Source organism: Solanum pennellii, chromosome 1, assembly GCF_001406875.1.
Source record: "Solanum pennellii chromosome 1, SPENNV200".
Lineage (NCBI taxonomy): Eukaryota > Viridiplantae > Streptophyta > Magnoliopsida > Solanales > Solanaceae > Solanum > Solanum pennellii.
The window spans coordinates 58,884,277-58,903,847 of NC_028637.1; the positions used below are offsets into that span (position 1 = coordinate 58,884,277).

The 19,571-nt window shown below is 38.3% G+C and overlaps 1 long non-coding RNA gene across 1 annotated transcript; it reads left to right on the plus strand.

The window, feature by feature from the left end:
- Window positions 1-5,059: 5,059 nt before the first annotated feature.
- On the plus strand, window positions 5,060-9,905 carry LOC107011900. The gene is made up of 3 exons (XR_001455942.2): window positions 5,060-5,574; window positions 7,442-7,474; window positions 9,678-9,905. It is a non-coding gene; the product is annotated as an uncharacterized LOC107011900 (long non-coding RNA).
- The last annotated feature ends 9,666 nt before the right edge of the window (window positions 9,906-19,571 follow it).

The window sequence follows — 19,571 nt, forward strand, 5'->3', positions numbered from 1 at the left end:
GAAGTGACCGCCCATACAATCTCTTACACACACACTCAAAAGTTCCTATAGACTACCTAGGATAGAATCATTCTCACTAAATGTATCAACATATAGATAATATGATATTCTCTTACCAAAGGCTATCAAAAGACTTACTTAAGTACATCAAGAAGATAAAGTCCATCATTGACCTCTTCAAGACTACCTAAATATTCCTTAAGACTTTCTAAGTTTAGGTCATGTCCACATAATCAACTATTTCCTTAACTAGAGTCATTCTTAAGACTCATCTTGGTAAGATACGAAGTGACCATTTCTATGCCCCCTTCACACCTTAACTAGACAACCCTTAACTCTCTAGATAAGTACTTATCTATTTAACATACTTTCTTGACTTAAGTCATTACATTCATTAGTTCACTTAGGAGACATTCAACACATAAAATACATTCAAGTAATGGTCTTGGACAAGACCTAGGAACTCCAAATAACACCTTCAAAACCTACTGTGCAATCTCTAGGTAGCGTCTCATACCACCACCTAAACATCATAGAACTTCTCTTATGCTAATAGGTATTCCATATGATGAGAACAGACAATAGCCGACATAGACCATGATATCAAGACATGGAAACCGAAGGTCTATCCTACTCCGATGAGGTTGTTCTACTTGACAATGGTAGAACTTAGACACATCCCATGTAGGAACATGGTTAAGGAATATGAAGGGCATGCTTTGTAATCTAGTCTCACTCTAACTAGAACTACTTCCCTTACCATACTCACTCGGTGCTAGCCTTCGTTCTCATAGAGTTATTCACACATAAGGTTCATATAAAAGGGTTCCATAACAAGTTCTTAACCCAATCACATTTACCCTACCAAAGAAAGGTCCACTAGGGCTACCTCACAATTGCGACAAGAAGCTCATGATGACTTTCCTAAGGATTGATATGATGTTGTTCCATCCAATTAACCTTAATTCTATCATTCCTTTACTTTGAAGGATACCATTACAGCTTACAACCTCAACATTCACAACCTTACCACTAGGTTCGATGTTTCACATAAAAAAGACCCTCTAACTTCATTTAAGGTCACATATCATTCAGTACATTCAAGAAAAAGAGACTTTAGCATCCTAATTCAAGACATCACATATTCACATTCATACATACATCAAGCAAGGGACACAGGTCAACCAAGACAAGACACCACATACTTCACTTTTAACAAATAATATATGTCATTCTAGAAGAACATAGAAACAACCCTTAACATCTTCAAGTCATCCTATATACTATCATATCAACATAATTATGACCATCATATACTCATATAGTCAAGTATGAATGACATACATTAACCCTAAGACTATACACACAACGCCACATTCATAGTCTAACATGATCACCTACATGACCTCAATAGAACACATATACTTTCACCTTACATAACATGTAGATAGATATCATCATACTTCACATAATTAACTACAAAGTAGTCACATTACTTCAAGTAGTTGGAGACAAGGCCATGATCATCATAATACATAAAATAACACCGACAAGGCCACAACAATTGCAAGTAAAGCACATAACACCGCCACCATAAGTGGACCATACCAATCACAACATAATTGAAATCTACTCAACATAAAATAAAGAAATTAGGGAAGCTTACCACCACATCATCCTCAACACCTAAATCCAATATCAAATCACCATATTCGATATCACAAAGCCCTTACCCATGGCCATCACCAACAATTCAACATAATTATAACAATATTCATGAAAATAGGTCAAATTACTACATACTCATCAATCCAATACAACCTAGATATCAATTTACTATAATTAATACATCAATGAATAGCCCACATAAAACTACATAAGAATTCATCAACATTAAGTCAATATCAAGTAACCCACAACTTAGTCAAAAACTAGGGTTCATCTAATTCATGGGTTCATAGGTAATTTAGGTCAAAATCATCAATACAATAACAATTTAATCCATAAAAAACGTTTAAAAACAATTGATGTAAGAACTCATGGTAGAATAAGGAAATTGGACAATTCAACTTTGAAAACTTTAGAAAACATCTTGAGAATTGAGCTCCTTGATGAAGAGAGTTTCAAGGTTCAAATTAATACCTTGATGAAGCTAATTCTTCATTTTGATGAAGAATCTCCACTCAATATGTCACTCCAAGCCCTTCCTTGAGTTTTGACTCCAATTGAGTTCTATAGAGAATTTTAAGGGATTTGGGGTTTTGATTTGAAAGAATGAAATCTTCTAAGTGTTAAACACTTATATACACACTTAAAATACCCAAAATACCCTTAAAGAACCGACAAAACTTCTATTTGGAACTAGGGTGAAATTACAAGTTCATCCCTCAACTTACAGTGAACCTGTGCATAACATAGACATATCAATGGTTGGGCAGTCGACGGACCGTTTGTCCACAAACGGACTGTCCTGTCCTTCCGTCGTTGAGTTCAGATACTAACATGGTCTCTTCTCTCTCTGTCCATTGACAATACCCTACAAACGGGGTGTCGATTGACCCACTTGGTGCCTCCGTGGTTTGGGCTCTCTTGGGCAGCCTTGGTACCTATTTTGGGTCCTTCCTCAAGGACCCTTGGATGGTCCTTGAGAATATTTCCCCGGACGTTTCCAACCCAAACATGATCGTATACGATTTTATCACCTCTCACAAAAATTTCATCCAAAACAAACACGTATAACTCGATGAAACATGCTTAGACACACAAGGTCATCTCAAGGCCAACCTTTCGAACGTCATGGACGTTTGACCTCCAAACTTCACGAAACTTGACACACTGCCTATATATGCTATAGTAAATCATTTAATTACCTTAAAATCTCATGAATCACATATAAACACATAGATCCATATATGAGGCACATATGTGACTTAGTCGGAGAACGTCTTGGTTGTCCCTTGACGTTTAACTTCCAACGCACCTAAACACTTAGACACTGCCTTATTAACACATAATTAACTTATTTAGAACCTTAGACCATATTGACAATAATTTTAGGCTCTATATTCACCTAAGTCATTTTTGAGGTCTTACAACAACATTACACTTTCAAGTATAGACCACACAACACAATTTAGCATAGGAGGCAAGCTAACTCATATAACACTTTAAGACTCCTAAAATTATCTATTCACACATTTACATAGGGGTACATGGGTAGGGGTCATCAATCCTTAACCCTTCATTAATGGCAACCCCTACAAATGATATTAACATAACCATTTACATTCTCATCGCAATACTAACATAACCTAGATTCACAACTAAAGTAGAAGACTAAGTACAAGTTACACATAAGGTGATCATCATAACCACTCATTCATATATTTATCAATTTGCCTTCAAGGTCATGGTTAAAACATATATAATGACAATAAAGTAAACACGGCCATCATAAGTAGACCATACCACACAATGTTATACAAGGTTTCATCAATAATATTATAAAGAAGTGGAGAAGTAGAATAGTAGAGCAATTCTTACCAATCCTTCCGCTTTTGGTCATCATTGACCATTACTACTCTTTCATCAATAATTCAAGTTTAGGACAATAGCTAAAGTACCATAATCATGAAAGAAATCATGTACAAGTCGCTACAAGATCATACTACAATCTAATACAATACATCACATGTATACTTGAAAGTAGAGAGGTATAGATCATAAACCAATTTTCCTATTCTTGTTCATCAATCATATTTTATCAATAATATACATTTAGGGTAGTAGCTAAACAGATAGAACATCATAGTTAAATCATGCTTCATTCACCCTAGAATATAGATCACAACATATATATTACTCTATCAATGTTTATATGCTAGAAGGACTTAAATCAATCTTTACCAATTCAGTTGTTATCTATTCATATTGGATCAATTATACTTAATTATCATTACGTTACACATATATGCAGTAGCTAAGACAATTCATTGTAATCGAGTCACATGACAACCAACCTAACGTTAAGATCACAAGTTATTACTTGATAGACTAGAAGAACCTAGATCAATTCAAACCAAGACTTCTTTACTTTGATCATACAAGATTTATATCCATAATTCAATCATGGTATTAACCTAAGGCAGTATCTACCAGCATCTTAACATAATCAAATTCCATTTTTATACATTTAAAGATCAATGTTACAGTGATCACTTAGAAGCATAGGCTAGTCATGTTCAATTTTTTTATACATTGATCCACATGGATCCTTCATACTCAATTCATCATTAATACACCTAAATAATAGAGGTAAGCAATTCAACGTAATAAAATCACAATTCAATCAATAACGAGCCATGATCACAATGCCCATGCAAGGGCTAAATTGAGTTTGGGAAGGGACATAGTTTCATCATGTAATTGGATAGTTTTTCACATTAAAAACAATAAATTATCATCAATTCATAATTATTAAGACTTTGAAAACATTTTGAGAAAAAACCCATGGCTAGATTGAAAGATTGAAAGTTTGATCATGAAATCTCCAAGCGAAAAAGGTTTCTTAGAGATGAAGGATCACCATACCTTTATCTAAATGGAAACCTCTAAAACTTGATGAAGAAACCATAGGAATCCAAGCTCTAAGATGTTCTTGAGCTTCACCTTCAATGGAGGTTCTTGAGAGAATATTTTTGGAGGGAAAGTCTATTTCACTACACCATTTTAGGCCTACGACCATAGTAAATTTAAGCAACGCTTGAAAAGTGTTGCCTAAAATATTTTTAGGAGCGCTTTTAAAATGTAGCCTAAAATTTTAACATTTGACAACGATAATATTGACAACACTTATAGAGTATACCCTTTACTGATATAGGCTACACTTTATAAGTGTTTTCATAATATGAGATAAATGACAATAATTATTTACATATATGGCAATATTTTTAAAGTGTTCTATATTTATAATTCTAAAAACAATACATTAGAAATGTGTCCTAATAATATTCACTAAAATATTAGATTCCCTCCAACATTTTTAACTCTCCCTCCCATTTTTATTGGCCAAAAAAAGAAAAACTAATAAATCATTAGAAAACTTTTGTTCTGTGTTCTTTCCTAGCAAGCTGAAATTAGAACAGACGCTACTATACTCTTCTTTCCTAACTGAAAATATACCATTTCTCTTCTCCATGACGTAAAATCAAAGAGTAGAAGCTGAAGATCGAAGAGATGAAGTTGATGACTGAAGCACTAAGCTGAAAAACGGAAGAGCTGAGTTGATTCTTTTCTCTAAAACCCAATTTTCTCGAATAGATGAAGAATTGATTCTGACGAAGATCGAGGAAGAGAAGATCGAAAAGCTGAAGAGTGGAAGCTAAGTAACCGATTTCGTCAAGTGTAAGTACCAATTTTGTATAGCCGATTGAGAAGGTGATATTTCATCCGCTTGCGCTTTTGAGCATCACAGATAACAACAATAGAGTTGCAAGAGACACAAGGAAACATGTTGTTGGGTCTTTCTTGGAACTTAATTTAAAGGCATTGTTGATGTTACAAATTGGAATGGAGGTATCATTGTTGCAAACCCTTTTGAGATATGTTCTATTTTTTGCTTCATGAGGTTCTTGATTTTTTTTTGTTATTTTCATCTTTTTTGATGAAATTTGAAATATGTTAGGGTTTTTATGAGGTGAAATTAAGATTTGAATTGTGAACAGTGAATAGGTATCTAATGTGCTGGGAAATTATTGGTTAGATTTGTCACTTGTTTGTAAGATGTTCTTGCATCGTGGTTAAACTTGTCAGGGAAAGAAAGAATACTCATCATGAAAGGCTTATATATGTGTGGCTAATTGACGTTATTGTAAATCATTTTCATGCTTATACAGAGAACTAAACTTTCAACAAAATATTTATGCATAATTAATTATTACAGTTCCATTGGAGTTAATACAAGGTTAGGTTTGAGCTTAAGTATTGCCATATGAAGTCTGGCTTCAGGAAGCCTAATTATTTATTTGATTGTACAATAAACTTCCTTCCAACAACAGAGACCAAAATTCAAATCGTCTTTACAAGCTTATGTTTTTGCATCATCTTCTTCAATTAGTTCAGGGCAGTATGTGTTTCAAGTTGTATGTGGAAGACTAGAAGTAATACATGAGTTGTTTATACATGGTAGCTGATAATTTTTTGGGTGCTTTGGAGATAGGTATAGTTGACATACTGAAGTCCAAATCGTAGCTTATACCCATGAAACCACTCAAAGTTGTCTATAAGGGACCAAACAAAGTACCCCCTCACGTCTGCACCGTCCCTGATTGCATGTTCCAGTGAATTTAAGTAGCTATGCAAGTAGTTCATTCTATGAATATCGTTCAAGGTGTCCGTTATTTAAGGATTCAGATTATCCTTCTCAGCAATACCTATAATATAGTCAATTGTGTCAAATGCATCTCGTTCAAGTTACTAGTTGATAAACAACATCTCGCTTAGCTTCTAAATGACAAAATGTGAAATTCATTTTCTTTTTTACTATTTTTTCAGTGATAACCGCTGGAGTATTATTGAATTTGCCCCTCATGTATATAACAATTTTTTTCATCCTTTGTGGGTACAGAAAGATCCATGGCGCACTAGTCTTATTAATTTAAAGATAATATACAACTAATCTTGTCTAACTCCTCAAACATATTCTTATTGTAGTGAATGGAAGTAAGAAATACCGGCCATAATTCGGTACTGATCATACTTCGGTCACAAACACCTTAATAGTTGATTGTTGAATTTTAAGGGAAAGACCGACATCCCTTTCTAATGAGATGTATTGCAGTACCAATTAGACAGTCTAAATATTTAGTTGAAGGAGTTGGGGAGTCTATGGAAGCGAATGTGGTTGTGGTGACGGCGATAGATTCAGTCACTCCATTATTTTATTTTTATATTTCTCTTGAAGTGGAAAAGTCAGATTCCTACCTTCCAGTTACGATGACCACAACAGAATCATAATATTGTTTTTAATCAATGTTAAAATCAGAGAATAAAATTATTATTGAAAGTATGGAGTTGGTACCAATTAAAACAAAAGAAAAGATAAGTATGGAGTTGTTCTAAATAACCTTTTTGTTGTTCTAGAATAGGTTTATGACGAGAATGGTGATATCTCCTAAATTGGTGATCTGGATCAACTAAATAAGATGATTTTTGGTCCGGTGAGCTATTCTTTCAGCCGTAGTGTGTATTTCTTGAAAAAGATTTCAAGGCTCTTTTCTTTCTGTTATATCTAAATATGCGTGGAGTACAAGCTTTTTTCAATGGTCTTAATTGTCATCTTGGTCATTGTGCATATCTATGTAAACATATACTTACATATGTATTTCTTAATAATATCTATTACCTACTGATCTTTTTGTCTCAACTGTATTTTAATTTGTAGGATGGCAAGTTACATTCTTTGGAAGGCAAGCAGGTAATTTGAAAAAATTGTTATTTCAGCTTATTAGGCTACAAAATCTGTTGATTATTATTAATAGCCAAAAGGTCTAATATGCGGTTTCTGGAACTAGTTGTGATTATATATTTTCCAACTCATTTTCATTGATATTTATTATTAAGTATTGCACTTATTATTGATAACAAAACCTTGCAAATGTTGGTGTTATGTACCTGTGTAATTTTATTAATGAAAAAAAGGTGAAGATGCCTGAGACATTGCAGTTTTGTACATTGTAAGTTAAAGTAACTTTTTCCACTAAAATGTTTGGGATACACATAGTGAACCAGAAAGAAAAGAAGTATGATGTTAAATGGGGGTATATTTTTTCTGTGAGTTGCCAAAGAGCTTCAAAGAAGTTCTGGAAATAGGTATATCCTATTCTCTTACCCTCCAGTTTGATGATTAGTGAGTACTTTTAGGGAGAATAGAGCTTCTGTTTGTTAGTTGTTGTTATTGGAATGAAGTTTGGATGGTTATTGGGGTTGTCTTGTTCATCTTGGAATAAATCCCATCTCTTTTTTGAATTTATCAAGTCACCTTTGTTGAATTCTTGTTTCTTTAGATGCAACAGTACTTGGTTCCCAGTTATGTGATTATTCGTTTTGACTTTGTCCTTGATTCGTCAATGACGGATATGGAATAGTTTCTCTACAAGTTTGTTGGCTTACAACTGATACTAGCTATTTTCTTAACACTAAGGGTATTATGATCTGGTGTAGTTAAAAGAATTTCCTGATATAATTGGCAAAGTGCCCAGACATAAAGACGTGTCAATTGAATCCATTCCAAGTTTGCAACAAGAAAAATCTTCAAGTTCTCTTTCAAAAGTAAAATTTTTCTCCTTCCAATTTCTATTTGGTGTTAAGGATAAGGGGCAATAGTAGTGGTGGGGCATATTGGCTTACTAAAGTTTCATTCCATTGTCCTACACTCATAAAATTGTTAGACAATTGACATTTTTTCAGCTTATTATTATTTTTACTGTTTTTTCACTTATTTCAATTTAGTGCTTCCTATTTTCTAGCTAGACTTAGTCAACTTTAGTTGCTCAACTTTCTGAAGTTAGTGGCCCCATTATGGCTGTTAATGGCCCCCTTTTATGGTAGTTAGTGGCACATGTTCTTATTTTAGTTTTAATGTTTATGTTTTTTCTTTGTATAAATTCAGACTTTCTGCAGATTAATATACACAACGAATTTCATAAGTTCACTCTATTTTTATTTTTTTCAAATCAGTTTCTTGAGTATTTTTGTTCTAACAAAAATGTGACACAGTGAGATGATATATTTTTGATGATCTACTGCTGATGAACTTATTACATATTTAAAATGCATAGTTCTTATTGCATATGGTTCAGCTTTCTACATGTAATCAGAAACCACAAAGGTTGTATAGTCCCTTGTAGCAACATAAACAATCTTGACGTTGCATAGTGCTTCCACTACCTTAAGATATGATTTACAATCTTCATTACCATGATCCAATCACCCATAACGACCCCAACCCTACGTACATACCCTTCCATCATTCCCAACAATATCAACATGCCAAGCCGAGCTGCAACAAGTGCAGGCTGAATATTCAAAGTCTAAATGTTGGCCAATCGAACATACAGACCTGATGTTATTTCAAAGTCTGATGTTATTACTACTTTGGGTTATGAAAACAGGAGAATCACACCTGAATGTCATTGATATCCAAGCCAATGTTCACCTTCTTTTTTATCACCGAAATTTGGTCCAAAATATTTCTGTTCAGGTGATTGTTGGCTTACCTGAACAATTTTATTATTTCTTCATTCTTAGTGTTTCACATTCTGCATTTCACAGTTTGTACGTCCAGTCTTACTGATTAAATTTTTGTAAGATCTATGTTATACTGCCTGTTTTCTCAATGTAGATTGAGATGAGTTGTTATTCATTTGTGTTCACGCTTTTCTTTTCTTCTTAATAAGGAGCTGGAGTCAATGGTTTCTAAGGTATTTCATCACACATTTTTTTCTGCATTTGTATTTTGGCCTAATGTTTTCTTTCACATTTTATCATTCTATTCATATTTTGTAGTTTTTGTACATGTTTGGGGATTATTTATCTGTGAAGGGGTTGGGAATTGAACAATATAGTGACCATATGAAATACATGCTTCTCTAACTTATGCTTTACTGATGAATGTGCAGGAAACTGCCACTGAATTAATTTGATGAATAGAGGACAGAAGTAAACTCGATTTATAGTGAACGATAAAGAGTTTTTGTACGATTATCATAAATTTTGTTTGAATACATTTGGTTTTGTGGAATGTATTGCTATTAGAGATCGTTAAGTAATTGCTTTCTATATGTATGCATGGGACATGTTCTCAAATGTTATTTAATTTGAAATATATACTTTCAAATTAGGCCTAAGTCATCTCCAGCCACTCATAGTTGTACGCATAATTCATTTAGACACTTCAACTAATCCTTGTGCCAATTGAACACTTTATTTGTTCAAAAGTCATTCCTATTAGGCACAAAATGCTGACATGGCAAAAAACGTGTAATTCACTTTTCTTGAGCGCGTTAATTTATTAAAAATAATATTTTTCTTTTTTATTCCTTAATTTATACCCCTAAGTTAATTTTTTTAAAAAATAATTAACAAAAAAAAAAGAAGAACAATTGTCTTCTTCTTTCTATTTCTATCAACCCCACCCCACCCCAACCCTCATACCCATGCACCAGTGGTTATCTTCTTCCCCCACCATTCTAATGATTTCAAAATTCTTAGCATCAGTGGTTATCTTCTTCCTCCACCATTCTAATGGTTTCAAAATTCTTAGCATTTTGTTTCATTCTTTTTTTTTTTTTCATTTTTTGTAAAAAAAATAATCTGCTAATTTAATATGTGAGAAGAAGAAAAATTCGAACATTGGAGTTAAAAATTGATCGATATTCGTCTATCTCTATTTCGATCACTCTGATTGAACAAACATCGCCACTCATTAATTTATTAAAGATGATATTAAAAAATTCAACATACTTTCAGTTTTTCTTGGTCATGAATCTTAAAAATAATTTATTGACGTTTATTTATTTTCACAAAAATCTTAAAACGAATGGAGAATAACAGATGATAGGAGAATAAATTTGAACGGGAGATTTTTATTTTTGTTATCTCCGTTATCAATGGTGGCTGCCGGGGTTCACTGGGTAGGGGAAGAAGAAAGGTCAAAGGGTTAGGTGGGGGTGGGAGAGATTTTCTTTTTAAATATTTTTGTGATTAATAAATAAAGGGAAACTATTTTTCATTTTTTTTAAATTAAAAAATTATATTTTATCGCTAGATTGGGTCCATGTGCCAAGTGTCATAATTTTATTTGTCATTTTTTTTTAAGTCAATGCGCGTGAATTACACGCAAAATATTTTTAAAAAAAGTTTTCGTTTTATGTTCAATAGACATATATTCTTTTTTATTAAAGTGTCTAATAGGTAATAGTCCTAGTTGAGGTGTCTAAGTGAATTATGCGAACAACTTTAAGGGGCCGCATATGACTTAAGCCTTCAAATTATATATAAGCTTATTTTGTGCATTATATCACTTATACATATTTAATTGTGATTATTATATGCAAACTAAATTTTATCGTAAGTGTGGCTAAATTGTGGCTGCAAAAATTCTACACAACAACACTTCGAAAGTGTGGCTTATTGTTTATAATTTTTTTCTTTTACATAAGAAAAATTACACTTTATAAGTGTTGTTGTAGGTGAGATATAAAAAGTCAAACACTTTTGAAGTATAACCGATAGCAACACAAAGGGCACACTTTTAAGTGTAGTATAATCAGATAAAAGTATTGCTAATGAAATACTCCAAAGCTTGGCCTTTATACCTCTTTGGCCACACTTTTTAAGTGTTGCACCAAAGTGTTGTCAAATGTCAAAGGTTACGCTTCTTTAGGCCACCCCCTAAAAAGTGTTGCCTAAAGTCAAAAAGTGTGGTCTTTTATCAAAGGCCACATTTTTTGCTACTTTAGACTGCACTCTACCGGGGTGGCCTTAGGCTAAAAATGGTGTAGTGTTTTGAGTAAATTGGTATGGGAATGGGTTGATCACATTTTTGATCCTTTAAATACACCCAAAAATAAATAAACAAACCTAATGGGGTTAGCTTAGGACGTGGGGGTTAATTTCCCATTCACCCCTTAAATAAAACAATCGCATGCATGCAGTTGCAGGCCACCATCGACGGCCAGTAGGTCCATCGACGGGCCGTTTGTGGCTTCGGTCGATAAGGTCTTGTCTTTTTATTTAGCTGAGCCTAATGTAGTCTAAGTGTCCATCGACGACACTACCATTGACGGGCCTTTTGTTAACAAATGGGGCGTCGTTTGGTTCAGTTGATTGACACTGCCAATGAAGTGTCTCGACAGCTGATACGCTCAAACTTACTTCTCAAATAAGAAGTAAAGCGGTCGTGTCAAGTAAATAACCCAACTAGTGAGGTTGGGATCGTTCCCACGAGGAAAATAGTCTAGACTTAACTTCAACCTGTTATTACTATTGTTTGGTCAATGACTTCCTTGGAAAGTAAAAACAATAAAAGGGGGGTTTCTATTTCTAAATGAGTAAAAATAACTAACGAAATTGAAAGAGACACTTAACAGCTTTGAAAGTTGGATTTTAATCAATTAATCAAAGTAACTAGGGTTTACGTGTTCCCCACAGGTTCATAACTTGATAATTCTAACTATAACAATTCTTTCCTAGTATCTTGCATGCAAAGTGATAAGTTATGTATTTCTAAATCCTTGGTCCGGCATCTAGAAAATCTCACTCCGCACCTTGGTCCGGCTACGTGTGTTGCTATCCTAACCCTTATCTTTACCTCATATTAAGCATCGTATTCGATATTTGACTAAGTTATTACCTCGTACCAATCAATACTAGCCTATTAGATAGTATACACTAAATCTATGTTAATAATTCTTTTCCTATTATCTACCTCCTTGGTCCGGCAAGTAGCATTAAGGCGAGTTCTAACGTTGGCCATCCGTTAAAAAGACTTCTAAGCGAAAGAATTATTAATACATGCAAGACACTATTCTAGAATTGTTATTTTAGTTAGGTTTTACCTCATTATTAGCCTATGGTTCCCACAACCCTAGTTATGGAGTTTAGTTACCCATAGTCATAATCACAATATTCAAATATATGATATAAGAATTCATGTACTTACTTCAATGAGAAAGAGTAAAATCCGAAAGTTTGCTTGATTAATCACCAATAATCACTTGCAAGAATCTCAAAGTAATCAACAATCTCACAAAAAGTCTAATGATTCTCAAAAGTCTAACAATACAGTGTCTACTAATATGATGTCTAACAATACAGAGTCTAACAATGATCCAGAGTCTAACCCCAAAAACGAGGTTTTTCGAACTATTTATAGAAAATAAAAACCTAATTAAACAAGGACTCTATTTGCTGGAAATCTGTCAAAACGCGGCTGGGTCGACGGACCTCGCGACGGATCGTCGTGGTCACGACGGACCGTCATGGACTCCGTCGTCCCATATTGGTGCAATTTCTTCTGCTGCTCTCTTCATTACCCTCGACGGCAAGTATGACGGACCGTCATAGGCACAACGGTCCGTCGAGGGTCTTCGTTCCAAAACACTTAAACTCTTGGAATATGGGTACTGGGACTACTTCTCTGAACTTCATGACGAACCTGCAGGACGGACCGTCATAGACACGACGGACCGTCACAAGCTCCGTAACCCCACACTTGGTCAGACTTCCCCATCTTCCTTCAGCAGCTGCACTACGCTGCCACCTACGGACCGTCACAAGCACGACGGACCGTCACAAGCTCCGTAGGTGGTCTCTTCTGCATTTCTTCGCTAAAAACCTCCGCATTCATCTTTGGACAGATTTCCTGCAAATAAGGAGAAACTTATATAAAAATTAGCACAAAAAGGCTTTTGGACACACTAAACTTAAGGAAAAAGTATTAATAATACCGTGAAACCACGGTATATCAACACCCTCAACTTAAATTCGTTGTTTGTCCTCAAGTGACGCACTATGACTCACTACACAATCTTTGTACAATAGTATCCATGTTTTATCCTTTGCAATCATTTGGCTATCAATCCCGATTAATCTCATCAAATCTATGCATGCTATCACTATTAGGCTTGAATTATGTGGGATCAGAACATGACACAGACTCACCATGCACTAACACCTATCCTCTTCAATTTCTCACCGAGGTGCTAACAATTCCGGTATTGCAACTAGTGTCCTCACTTTAAAACAAAATCCTCATTTTTCACACAATGATTTCAGTTTGAGTATAAGGATTACTTTTCAACACTCGCTCTCAGAACAAAGTCACACTCATTCATACCTATTGCCATAAGCTTGCCCTTATTTTCACTGCCTTAAGTTCGCTATACAACCCTTAGGATCACGATAGGACTTTTTTAGCTAGTAACATAGGCTCAGGGTCAGGTAGGGTATATTTAGGTATACTTTAGTGACTTTTTGCCCTCCTTGACATCTCGGCTAAACCTTCCACTTTCTATCATTCTATCTCGCCCAGTTTCTCATATTCTTTCACATTGCTATTTTCTCTTCTTTCTTCATTTGTATAAGTGACTCTCTCCTTTTCTTGCTTGTATTTCTTGTATATACTTCTTTTTCTTTACTTTTCTTTCAACTAATTCTTGAGTCACTTTACTTTTGTTCTTTCTTTCTCTTTGTTCTTTCAACCCCACTTTCCAGAGCATTCCTCATAATAGCCACCATCAACTCATGGCTTTGCCATGAGTCAAGGTACACAATACCCAAAGTTGGGTCAGGGCCATAACGAAGGTTGTTTACTGCATTAGCCACCCTCAACTTATGTTTTTGGCATAAGCTGAGGTGCACATGTCCAAGGAGGGACCAGGGCCAACACATTGTACCCAGAAAAGATCAGTTGGGGTGAAAAAGAAAGGTCTAATTTAAGCTTAGATCATTTGGATCAAAGAAGAATAAATTTCATTTGGTTTTATTTTATTTAGGCTAAAAGTGGGCTATTTTGAATAAGGTCCTATGATCCTTTCCTAATTGTCTATTACAGCTTACTTTCAGCGGGACTAACCAGGCAAGTTCTAGCTCAGTACCAATAGTGGACTTATTCGAATTTTCCTCACACTCACTTGACATCTCATCACTATACCAGACTATCAGACACCTAGTTCGAATTTAAGACTTAGGGTAATGCATTGGTGTAACTCTATGTTATGCTTAGAGCCACACATTTATCAGTTACTATGCCTAGTCATGCATCATTTTCAAGTTTATAAGGATATCATTTTAGCCATCATGGTCCAGAATTAAACTATGTACAAAAGATATAGACATGACGGTTCAACAGAAAAAGTAATCAGTCTTTTGGGGAAAAAGAACACAAGCAAGAAAACCCTAAAAGAGGATAGTGAATTGGGCTACTCAGACTTCACCCTAACACTCACTTTCCATTTACCCTACCCCCAACAAAAAAACATGCAATTGTCCCCAATGCATAAAAATTTAAATACTAGAGTGGTAGGTGAAGCAAACCTGTGGCGCAAAGCGCCGTCGATCAGCAAGCTGGTGGGTCCGGTTTCCCGGATCCCACGTCCTCTGCAATGTGGACACCCTAAGTAGTGTCCTCAGCAACAACCGCACTATCAGTAGTGCCTCCTGCTATGTCCACAGTTCGGGAGCTAAACGCCCCAACCGCTAACTCTGATGCTCTCATCTGGTGCGCCTCCTCCTCATCAAGTGAGGCTCTCCTCGCAGCCTCCATCTCTCGGCGTTCCTTCTTCCGTGCTCGCGCCTCGTCCTCTGGTCGACCCCTACGCCTCTTGGCATGCTCTCGAGGGGGAGGTGGTGGAATCTCTGAGGTGGCGAATAGGGCCGCTAGCACTGTGTCCTCAGCAGGCTCGACAGAAGGGGCCTCAGACTCCGGCACCCTAGCCTCTAAGATCGTGTCGATATCTGCACGAAGACTGTCAACTGCAGCCTGAAGAGTCGACACATCCACCGGAGGGGCTGGTCGGGCTAGCACCCTCAACTCAAAGGCGTCCAAGCGCTGGTTAACCTCAGCGATCTTCCGCTCTGTATACTGTACCATTTTCCGCTCTAGGTGCTCTTCTGACTCAGTAATAGACTTCTGCATCCACGGCTGGATATGATGCAGAAGTGTGGCCATTTGCGCCTCTAATTTTTGGACCCTAGCAAGCGGGACCAGTGCCGGTAGAGGGGCTGTGCGAGAGGAGCTCGGGGCAGTGCTACTACCCGGGATAGACTCGACTGGGGTAGTGTCAGTGGACGTCGCCTGTGTAGCCGTGCGGGCCTGGGCTACCGTATCAGCAAGATCATCAGCAAGTGGGGGCAGCTCTGGACGGGGCCCTCTGCGTGGAGCCAACTCATTGGCCTCATCTCTGATGAGGCCGACGTCAACAGTGCCCTGCGGGGTCTTGAGCTGATCTACGTGCCATATAGGCACACCTGCGGACCTGCAGAGAGCAAAGATCATGCACGGGAAAGGGTAAGTAGTAGTGACCTTGAAAGCCCTCTCGTGCATGACTGCCTGTAGAAGCCACGCGAAGTCCACCTCGAACCCGGCTATCATCGCCGCCATCAACACTGCTCGATCCCATGTAACGATATTATCAGCAGCTGTGGGGGAAAGGCAGTGACGGACAATCAGCCACAAGAACTTCGCCGTGAAAGTGAGGTTGGCCTTCTTGATGGCCCCCTTTGGCTCAGTTACCCAGTCGGCACCCTCTCCATCAACTGACAGGTGCAGGGCCATCCACCTCTTGGTGGTCTCTCTCAGTGATGGCTCGCGCAGGAACTGGCCATCTTTAACTATCTGCCAGCGGTAGTCAAACTCGGCAGTGAGAGGGGTCCGAGTAGCATCAACACCCTCGCCGTATAGAAACCGGCGGATGGCAGGCAGGGAAATGTCAACCTGTACGCCCCGTACTCGGACCTGCTCCAGTGGGGTCTGTTTAGCGGGGGCAGCCCGCCTATCTATCTGTGATCGGAGAGTCGCTACGTAGGATGCGTAGAACTCTCGGACCATTTCTTCACTGTAACATCCCAACGGACGTGCTGTCCACTCCAAGCGATGCCTGGTGAAGAGATTGTGGATCTCAGGCATCGTTGGGAGACTCCCTGTAAGGACCCGCCGCTCCAAGGTGAGTGTTCGAGTCATCACTCCTTTATCAGTCAGGAACTTGGCGTCGGAGTAGACTTGAAATCGCTCGTCGACACACCACCGGTTGGGCTGGTCAGTGGATGGGGTGGGGGCCTGAGCTGGTGAACCTGATGTGGATTCCGAACTGTTAGCCTCATCAGACGAGGCCGACGCTGCAGCGGTGGCGGGTGCGGGAACCTCAGCAGAGCCGGAGGCATCCTCGTACCACGATACTCCTAAGGAGCCAGACGCTCCTTCTTCATTTATGGCTGACCCAGAGGGTGTGCCGGTCAGTGTGCGCTCCTCATCCGACTGGGAGGCACTGAATACACCTGATGCCACCTTTTTGGGTGTGGCTCTGGGAGCACGTGCAGCACGAGAAGGGGTGGAAGTGCCTGGGGGCACATACTCGGGGTCACGCTCATCTCGAGCCAATGACTATGCGGGCAGACGGGGCGACAAACTTCGATCGTCTGCGTGCGTAGATTCGGTCTTTCTTGGGTGCCATAGTAGATAGTACCTTATAATTCGAGAAAAATAAGGTGGGAAAGTAGTCGGTGACCAAGAAGACACCCACAGCAGCAACTCCGACTAATGGATGATAACTTTTAGGGCTGGTGAATTTTGGGGGAACAATGATCGAGGGAGAGAATGTGGAAGTTGAAAAGAGAGGGAAATGGGAGGAAAAATGAAGGAATGGGGTGAAATGAGGGGTTGGGGGGTTTAAACGGTCTGATTTTGAAAAAGACTCCTGCCGGGTGGGGTCGGGTACGATTCATTAATCACGCGACGATTCCCAACGACGGTCCGTTGCAGTTGTGACGACCCGTCGTTGGTTCCGTCGTGTGTGCCCTAGTTTGAAAATAACAGAAAAACGTACCTGGTACGACGGAGGCATACGACGGTCCTTCGCAGGCGCAACGGTCCGTCGATGTGTCCGTCAGTGACTGCTTCAAAGTAATTTTCGGCAGAATATCCTGGTGATGTGCCTGCAAATTAAAACCCATTAGTAGAAAATGCTACCATTACTAAAAAGAAAAAGAAAAAACTATAAGTATTGGGTTGCCTCCCAACAAGCGCTTGATTTAATGTCGCGGCACGACTGGGGACACTTGATTACTCAGACTTCATCAAGATGGTATGCCTCTATCACTTCATTCCCGATGCTTTATGCCCAAAATAGAGTTTTATTCTATATCTATTCATCTTAAATTGCACTCCCTCCTTGGCTTTTAACTCAACTGCTCCATGAGGGAATACTTGGGTAATCAAGTAAGGGCCAGTCCATTTGGACTTGAGCTTGACCGGAAGACAAGGCGACCCAGAACTGTCTACAAGCACCAAATCCCCAGCCATAAACTCTTGTTTTGCATTTTTTTTGTTCATTCTCCTTCTTCATCTTTTCTTTGTGGGATATGGCAAATACCGATTGGAGCTCACCACTCTGCCTCATGGTCCTACAAATGTTGAAGGTCGCTTCTTCATTATTCAACCGAAATGTCATCTGTCCCTTCTCCATATCAACTAATGCTCTACCTGTATCAAGGAATGGCCTCCCAAGAATAATAGGCACTTCAAAATCGACCTCACAATCAAGAATAACAAAATCAGCCGGAAAAATGAATGACTCCACTTTTACTTGCACATCATGGAGTATCCCTATAGGCCGTTTCACTGTCCGATCAGCCATCAGTAGCCGCATCACAGTGGGTTTTGGATCCCCCAAACCCAACTTCTTGTAAATTGAGAGGGGCATGAGATTTATGCTTGCCCCCAGATCACATAATGCTTTCGCAAAATGTAATGACCCAACTGTACAAGGAATAGTGAACGCACCAGGATCTTCTTTCTTTTGTACGAGGGATCTTGTAGCAATAGCACTACAATGCTGCAGTCTATCATCATCCTCGAAAGTGACCGATCTTTTCTTGGTGACCAGATCTTTCATAAATTTGGCATAACCGGGCATTTGTTCTAGAGCTTCTACCAAAGGGACATTGATAGAAAGCTGCTTCAACATTGTTATGAAACGCCGGTATTTACCATCCTCGGTCTTTTTCACTAATCTCTGAGGGAAGGGTGGTGGTGGCCTAGGCATGGGAATTACCTTGATAGGTACTTCTGCATCTTTTCCATTACTTTCCTCTGCTTCACCACTACCCTTTACCACCTTATCATTATCCTTTCTCACATTTTTCTCAGCAGATGGCATAGGTGGGTCAATGGTTTGCCTACCACCCCGAGTAGTAATTGCCATACAGTGCGCATCATTCTTTGGATTTTGGACAGTGTTGCTAGGAAGAGTGCCCGGTTGCCGTGTGTTCACTGTCGCAGATAATTGGGCCACTTGCAATTCGATCTGTTTAATCGAAATTGCATGTGTATCAACTTTTTGCCCAATACTAGCTAAATCACCCCTTAACTCTTTAATGTGCTCATCACTAGCATCGAACCTCCTCATCATTTTGTGCAACATATCCTCAACTCGCGCCATACTATCTCCACCATCCCTAGGAGTAACTTCACGATTTTGAGGAGGGACATAGGGCCCATTCCTGTCGTTTCTATTAGCATAGTTACCCCTGTTAAAGTTGTTGTCGCGGTTGTAGTTTCCATCTCGGACATAATGACCCTCACGATTGTAGTTACCATAGTTCAGACCTTGGTTCCCTTGACCTTGGCGCCAATTATCCTGATTTGAGCCTTGGGCGCTTGGTCGGAAACCCCCCNTGGGCGCTTGGTCTGAAACCCCCCATCTGCTCATTTATTGCATAAGTGTCCTCCGCATAATAGCATTCATCATTAGGAGGTGGTGGTTTAGCCAAGTAGTTGACTGCATTTATCTTTT